This window comes from Lonchura striata, chromosome 35 (assembly GCF_046129695.1).
Source record: "Lonchura striata isolate bLonStr1 chromosome 35, bLonStr1.mat, whole genome shotgun sequence".
Classification (NCBI taxonomy): domain Eukaryota; kingdom Metazoa; phylum Chordata; class Aves; order Passeriformes; family Estrildidae; genus Lonchura; species Lonchura striata.
The window spans coordinates 4,772,615-4,781,300 of record NC_134637.1 but is presented as its reverse complement, the minus strand read 5'-3'; positions in this window follow the sequence as shown (position 1 = coordinate 4,781,300).

Genomic DNA, 8,686 nt, shown 5'->3' with positions numbered 1-8,686 from the left:
CGAAAAGCTTTGGCAGTGTGTCTCGCAGGGAGATAGCTTAGGAGCGCAGCGCACTTATGCCTCCCTTGTCCAGAAACACGATTTTACTGCACACTCCAAAAACAGTACTCTTCCCAGGGCAATATATAAGCTGCTTTCTGACGGCCGTGATCTTTCGATTACTCTTGCCCAGCTCGTTGTTTTAACGTGCCCATGCCGTCCTGGCATTCAGTGCACAGTGAAAGCAATCGCAAAAGTCCAGCAGCTGCTGACTCCCAAACACAAGGCGCTGGCTATGTTCTTGCTTCTCGACAACTCAACGTAGCCCTTCATTTCTGCAGTTGCCATCGAGGTCTCTGCATGTCGGAGACTCAGAGGACGAGCACGAGTTTCCCAGGAGGGGCTGCATCAGGAGGAATTCAAAACTCCAGAAAATTGTCCTGGAACACCTTCCATAAGGATGATAGAAGGGAATTGAAGAGGCAGGCGAGCGGCCACGACCGTCCTCTAGCAGTCCTTCGGGTGTGCGCAAAAGCCCGGTGCTCTTCGGCTTCGTTCTTCGCCCCCGTACAAGCTACCGCTCTGTCCGGCTCCCGGAGCAGGAGAAGCGGCTGCTTCGCGCACACAACAGCGGAGCGGCAGCCGTACGCTCCGAAGCGCTGCTTCAGCCGAAAGACGCCGGCCACCGGCGCTTGGCTTCGGACAGCTCCGGAGAGCCGTAGTGTGCGTCTGCAACTAGACTGCATCATAGCGAAAAGCTTTGGCATTGTGTCTCGCAGGGAGATAGCTTAGGAGCGCAGCGCACTTATGCCTCCCTTGTCCAGAAACACGATTTTACTGCACACTCCAAAAACAGTACTCTTCCCAGGGCAATATATAAGCTGCTTTCTGAGGGCCGTGATCTTTCGATTACTCTTGCGCAGCTCGTTGTTTTAACGTGCCCATGCCGTCCTGGCATTCAGTGCACAGTGAAAGCAATCGCAAAAGTCCAGCAGCTGCTGACTCCCAAACACAAGGCGCTGGCTATGTTCTTGCTTCTCGACAACTCAACGCAGCCCTTCATTTCTGCAGTTGCCATCGAGGTCTCTGCATGTCGGAGACTGAGAGGACGAGCACGAGTTTCCCAGGAGGGGCTGCATCAGGAGGAATTCAAAACTCCAGAAAATTGTCCTGGAACACCTTCCATAAGGATGCTAGAAGGGAATTGAAGAGGCAGGCGAGCGGCCACCTGGGTCCTCTAGCAGTCCTTCGGGTGTGCGCAAAAGCCCGGTGCTCTTCGGCTTCGTTCTTCGCCCCCGTACAAGCTACCGCTCTGTCCGGCTCCCGGAGCAGGAGAAGCGGCTGCTTCGCGCACACAACAGCGGAGCGGCAGCCCTACGCTCCGAAGCGCTGCTTCAGCCGAAAGACGCCGGCCACCGGCGCTTGGCTTCGGACAGCTCCGGAGAGCCGTAGTGTGCGTCTGCACTAGACTGCATCATAGCGAAAAGCTTTGGCAGTGTGTCTCGCAGGGAGATAGCTTAGGAGCGCAGCGCACTTATGCCTCCCTTGTCCAGAAACACGGATTTGCTGCACACTCCAAAAACACTGCTCTTTCCATGGTACTATGTAAGCTGCTGTCTGACGCCCGTTCTCTTCTGCCCACTCTTGCCCAGCTGGTTGTTGCAGCGTGCACGTGCCTTCCTGGCATTCAGTGCACAGTGAAAGCAATCGCAAAAGTCCAGCAGCTGCTGACTCCCAAACACAAGGCGCTGGCTATGTCCTTGCTTCTCCACACTTCAACAGAGTCCTTCATTTCTGCAGCTGCCATCGAGTTTTCTGCATCTCGAGCCTTCTGGGACGAGCACCAATTTCCCAAGAGGGGCTGCATCAGGACGAAGTCAAAACCCAGGAAAATTGTCTCGGAACACCTTCAATAAAGCATGCCAGCAGTGCATTGAAAAGGCAGGGAGCTTTAGCCACCGTCCTCTACCAGTCGCAAGGCTGTGCACACAATGTCGTCTCCCTGCGGCAACGTTCTTCGCCCTCGTACAAGCTACCGCTCTGTCCGGCTCCCGGAGCAGGAGAAGCGGCTGCTTCGCGCACACAGCAGCGGAGCGGCAGCCCTACGCTCCGAAGCGCTGCTTCAGCCGAAAGATGCCGGCCACCGGCGCTTGGCTTCGGACAGCTCCGGAGAGCCGTAGTGTGCGTCTGCACTAGACTGCATGATAGCGAAAAGCTTTGGCAGTGTGTCTCGCAGGGAGATAGCTTAGGAGCGCAGCGCACTTATGCCTCCCTTGTCCAGAAACACGATTTTACTGCACACTCCAAAAACAGTACTCTTCCCAGGGCAATATATAAGCTGCTTTCTGACGGCCGTGATCTTTCGATTACTCTTGCCCAGCTCGTTGTTTTAACGTGCACATGCCGTCCTGGCATTCAGTGCACAGTGAAAGCAATCGCAAAAGTCCAGCAGCTGCTGACTCCCAAACACAAGGCGCTGGCTATGTTCTTGCTTCTCGACAACTCAACGTAGCCCTTCATTTCTGCAGTTGCCATCGAGGTCTCTGCATGTCGGAGACTCAGAGGACGAGCACGAGTTTCCCAGGAGGGGCTGCATCAGGAGGAATTCAAAACTCCAGAAAATTGTCCTGGAACACCTTCCATAAGGATGATAGAAGGGAATTGAAGAGGCAGGCGAGCGGCCACGACCGTCCTCTAGCAGTCCTTCGGGTGTGCGCAAAAGCCCGGTGCTCTTCGGCTTCGTTCTTCGCCCCCGTACAAGCTACCGCTCTGTCCGGCTCCCGGAGCAGGAGAAGCGGCTGCTTCGCGCACACAACAGCGGAGCGGCAGCCGTACGCTCCGAAGCGCTGCTTCAGCCGAAAGACGCCGGCCACCGGCGCTTGGCTTCGGACAGCTCCGGAGAGCCGTAGTGTGCGTCTGCAACTAGACTGCATCATAGCGAAAAGCTTTGGCAGTGTGTCTCGCAGGGAGATAGCTTAGGAGCGCAGCGCACTTATGCCTCCCTTGTCCAGAAACACGGATTTGCTGCACACTCCAAAAACACTGCTCTTTCCATGGTACTATGTAAGCTGCTGTCTGACGCCCGTTCTCTTCTGCCCACTCTTGCCCAGCTGGTTGTTGCAGCGTGCACGTGCCTTCCTGGCATTCAGTGCACAGTGAAAGCAATCGCAAAAGTCCAGCAGCTGCTGACTCCCAAACACAAGGCGCTTGTCTACGTTTTTGCTTCTCGACAACTCAACGCAAACCTTCATTTCTGCAGCTGCCATCGAGTTTTCTGCATCTCGAGCCTTCTGGGACGAGCACCAATTTCCCAAGAGGGGCTGCATCAGGACGAAGTCAAAACCCAGAAAAGTTGTCTCGGAACACCTTCAATAAAGCATGCCAGCTGTGCATTGAAAAGGCAGGTAGCTTTAGCCACCGTCCTCTATCAGTCGCGAAGCTGTGCACACAATGTCGTCTGCCTGCGGCAACGTTCTTCGCCCTCGTGCAAGCTACTGCTCTGTCCGGCTCCCGGAGCAGGAGAAGCGGCTGCTTCGCGCACACAACAGCGGAGCGGCAGCCCTACGCTCCGAAGCGCTGCTTCAGCCGAAAGACGCCGGCCACCGGCGCTTGGCTTCGGACAGCTCCGGAGAGCCGTAGTGTGCGTCTGCAACTAGACTGCATCATAGCGAAAAGCTTTGGCAGTGTGTCTCGCAGGGAGATAGCTTAGGAGCGCAGCGCACTTTTGCCTCCCTTGTTCATAAACACGGATTTGCTGCACACTCCAAAAACACTGCTCTTTCCATGGTACTATGTAAGCTGCTGTCTGACGCCCGTTCTCTTCTGCCCACTCTTGCCCAGCTGGTTGTTGCAGCGTGCACGTGCCTTCCTGGCATTCAGTGCACAGTGAAAGCAATCGCAAAAGTCCAGCAGCTGCTGACTCCCAAACACAAGGCGCTGGCTATGTTCTTGCTTCTCCACACTTCAACAGAGTCCTTCATTTCTGCAGCTGCCATCGAGTTTTCTGCATCTCGAGCCTTCTGGGACGAGCACCAATTTCCCAAGAGGGGCTGCATCAGGACGAAGTCAAAACCCAGGAAAATTGTCTCGGAACACCTTCAATAAAGCATGCCAGCAGTGCATTGAAAAGGCAGGGAGCTTTAGCCACCGTCCTCTACCAGTCGCAAGGCTGTGCACACAATGTCGTCTCCCTGCGGCAACGTTCTTCGCCCTCGTACAAGCTACCGCTCTGTCCGGCTCCCGGAGCAGGAGAAGCGGCTGCTTCGCGCACACAGCAGCGGAGCGGCAGCCCTACGCTCCGAAGCGCTGCTTCAGCCGAAAGACGCCGGCCACCGGCGCTTGGCTTCGGACAGCTCCGGAGAGCAGTAGTGTGCGTCTGCAACTAGACTGCATCATAGCGAAAAGCTTTGGCAGTGTGTCTCGCAGGGAGATAGCTTAGGAGCGCAGCGCACTTATGCCTCCCTTGTCCAGAAACACGATTTTACTGCACACTCCAGAAACAGTACTCTTCCCAGGGCAATATATAAGCTGTTTTCTGACGGCCGTGATCTTTCGATTACTCTTGCCCAGCTCGTTGTTTTAACGTGCACATGCCGTCCTGGAATTCAGTGCACAGTGAAAGCAATCGCAAAAGTCCAGCAGCTGCTGACTCCCAAACACAAGGCGCTGGCTATGTTCTTGCTTCTCCACACTTCAACAGAGTCCTTCATTTCTGCAGCTGCCATCGAGTTTTCTGCATCTCGAGCCTTCTGGGACGAGCACCAATTTCCCAAGAGGGGCTGCATCAGGACGAAGTCAAAACCCAGGAAAATTGTCTCGGAACACCTTCAATAAAGCATGCCAGCAGTGCATTGAAAAGGCAGGGAGCTTTAGCCACCGTCCTCTACCAGTCGCAAGGCTGTGCACACAATGTCGTCTCCCTGCGGCAACGTTCTTCGCCCTCGTACAAGCTACCGCTCTGTCCGGCTCCCGGAGCAGGAGAAGCGGCTGCTTCGCGCACACAGCAGCGGAGCGGCAGCCCTACGCTCCGAAGCGCTGCTTCAGCCGAAAGACGCCGGCCACCGGCGCTTGGCTTCGGACAGCTCCGGAGAGCAGTAGTGTGCGTCTGCAACTAGACTGCATCATAGCGAAAAGCTTTGGCAGTGTGTCTCGCAGGGAGATAGCTTAGGAGCGCAGCGCACTTATGCCTCCCTTGTCCAGAAACACGATTTTACTGCACACTCCAGAAACAGTACTCTTCCCAGGGCAATATATAAGCTGTTTTCTGACGGCCGTGATCTTTCGATTACTCTTGCCCAGCTCGTTGTTTTAACGTGCACATGCCGTCCTGGCATTCAGTGCACAGTGAAAGCAATCGCAAAAGTCCAGCAGCTGCTGACTCCCAAACACAAGGCGCTGGCTATGTTCTTGCTACTCGACAACTCAACGCAGCCCTTCATTTCTGCAGTTGCCATCGAGGTCTCTGCATGTCGGAGACTGAGAGGACGAGCACGAGTTTCCCAGGAGGGGCTGCATCAGGAGGAATTCAAAACTCAGGGAATTTGCCCTGGAACACCTTCCATAAGGATGCTAGAAGGGAATTGAAGAGGCAGGCGAGCGGACACCACCGTCCTCTAGCAGTCCTTAGTGTGCGCGCAGAAGCCCGGTGCTCTGCGGCTTCGTTCTTCGCCCTCGTGCAAGCTACCGCTCTGTCCGGCTCCCGGAGCAGGAGAAGCGGCTGCTTTGCGCACACAGCAGCGGAGCGGCAGCCCTTCGCTCCGAAGCGCTGCTTCAGCCGAAAGACGCCGGCCACCGGCGCTTGGCTTCGGACAGCTCCGGAGAGCCGTAGTGTGCGTCTGCACTAGACTGCATCATAGCGAAAAGCTTTGGCATTGTGTCTCGCAGAGAGATAGCTTAGGAGCGCAGCGCACTTATGCCTCCCTTGTCCAGAAACACGATTTTACTGCACACTCCAAAAACAGTACTCTTCCCAGGGCAATATATAAGCTGCTTTCTGACGGCCGTGATCTTTCGATTACTCTTGCGCAGCTCGTTGTTGCAGAGTGCACGTGCCTTCCTGGAATTCAGTGCACAGTGAAAGCAATCGCAAAAGTCCAGCAGCTGCTGACTCCCAAACACAAGGCGCTGGCTATGTTCTTGCTTCTCGACAACTCAACGCAGCCCTTCATTTCTGCAGTTGCCATCGAGGTCTCTGCATGTCGGAGACTGAGAGGACGAGCACGAGTTTCCCAGGAGGGGCTGCATCAGGAGGAATTCAAAACTCCAGAAAATTGTCCTGGAACACCTTCCATAAGGATGCTAGAAGGGAATTGAAGAGGCAGGCGAGCGGCCACCTGGGTCCTCTAGCAGTCCTTCGGGTGTGCGCAAAAGCCCGGTGCTCTTCGGCTTCGTTCTTCGCCCCCGTACAAGCTACCGCTCTGTCCGGCTCCCGGAGCAGGAGAAGCGGCTGCTTCGCGCACACAACAGCGGAGCGGCAGCCCTACGCTCCGAAGCGCTGCTTCAGCCGAAAGACGCCGGCCACCGGCGCTTGGCTTCGGACAGCTCCGGAGAGCCGTAGTGTGCGTCTGCACTAGACTGAATCATAGCGAAAAGCTTTGACAGTGTGTCTCGCAGAGAGATAGCTTAGGAGCGCAGCGCACTTATGCCTCCCTTGTCCAGAAACACGGATTTGCTGCACACTCCAAAAACACTGCTCTTTCCATGGTACTATGTAAGCTGCTGTCTGACGCCCGTTCTCTTCTGCCCACTCTTGCCCAGCTGGTTGTTGCAGCGTGCACGTGCCTTCCTGGCATTCAGTGCACAGTGAAAGCAATCGCAAAAGTCCAGCAGCTGCTGACTCCCAAACACAAGGCGCTTGTCTACGTTTTTGCTTCTCGACAACTCAACGCAAACCTTCATTTCTGCAGCTGCCATTGAGTTTTCTGCATCTCGAGCCTTCTGGGACGAGCACCAATTTCCCAAGAGGGGCTGCATCAGGACGAAGTCAAAACCCAGGAAAATTGTCTCGGAACACCTTCAATAAAGCATGCCAGCAGTGCATTGAAAAGGCAGGGAGCTTTAGCCACCGTCCTCTACCAGTCGCAAGGCTGTGCACACAATGTCGTCTCCCTGCGGCAACGTTCTTCGCCCTCGTACAAGCTACCGCTCTGTCCGGCTCCCGGAGCAGGAGAAGCGGCTGCTTCGCGCACACAGCAGCGGAGCGGCAGCCCTACGCTCCGAAGCGCTGCTTCAGCCGAAAGACGCCGGCCACCGGCGCTTGGCTTCGGACAGCTCCGGAGAGCCGTAGTGTGCGTCTGCACTAGACTGCATCATAGCGAAAAGCTTTGGCAGTGTGTCTCGCAGGGAGATAGCTTAGGAGCGCAGCGCACTTATGCCTCCCTTGTCCAGAAACACGATTTTACTGCACACTCTAAAAACAGTACTCTTCCCAGGGCAATATATAAGCTGCTTTCTGATGGCCGTGATCTTTCGATTACTCTTGCGCAGCTCGTTGTTTTAACGTGCACGTGCCGTCCTGGCATTCAGTGCACAGTGAAAGCAATCGCAAAAGTCCAGCAGCTGCTGACTCCCAAACACAAGGCGCTGGCTATGTTCTTGCTTCTCCACACTTCAACAGAGTCCTTCATTTCTGCAGCTGCCATCGAGTTTTCTGCATCTCGAGCCTTCTGGGACGAGCACCAATTTCCCAGGAGGGGCTGCATCAGGACGAAGTCAAAACCCAGGAAAGTTGTCTCGGAACACCTTCAATAAAGCATGCCAGCAGTGCATTGAAAAGGCAGGGAGCTTTAGCCACCGTCCTCTAGCAGTCGCAAGGCTGTGCACACAATGTCGTCTCCCTGCGGCAACGTTCTTCACCCTCGTGCAAGCTACCGCTCTGTCCGGCTCCCGGAGCAGGAGAAGCGGCTGCTTCGCGCACACAACAGCGGAGCGGCAGCCCTACGCTCCGAAGCGCTGCTTCAGCCGAAAGACGCCGGCCACCGGCGCTTGGCTTCGGACAGCTCCGGAGAGCCGTAGTGTGCGTCTGCACTAGACTGCATCGTAGCGAAAAGCTTTGGCAGTGTGTCTCGCAGGGAGATAGCTTAGGAGCGCAGCGCACTTATGCCTCCCTTGTCCAGAAACACGATTTTACTGCACACTCCAAAAACAGTACTCTTCCCAGGGCAATATGCCAGATGCTCTCTGATGCCCGTGCTCCCTTCCTACTCTTGCCCAGCTCGTTGTTGTAACGTGCACATGCCGTCCTGGAATTCAGTGCACAGTGAAAGCAATCGCAAAAGTCCAGCAGCTGCTGACTCCCAAACACAAGGCGCTGGCTATGTTCTTGCTACTCGACGACTCAACGCAGCCCTTCATTTCTGCAGTTGCCATCGAGGTCTCTGCATGTCGGAGACTGAGAGGACGAGCACGAGTTTCCCACGAGGGGCTGCATCAGGAGGAATTCAAAACTCAGGGAATTTGCCCTGGAACACCTTCCATAAGGATGCTAGAAGGGAATTGAAGAGGCAGGCGAGCGGCCACCACCGTCCTCTAGCAGTCCTTAGGGTGCGCGCAGAAGCCCGGTGCTCTTCGGCTTCGTTCTTCGCCCTCGTGCAAGCTACCGCTCTGTCCGGCTCCCGGAGCAGGAGAAGCGGCTGCTTCGCGCACACAGCAGCGGAGCGGCAGCCCTACGCTCCGAAGCGCTGCTTCAGCCGAAAGACGCCGGCCACCG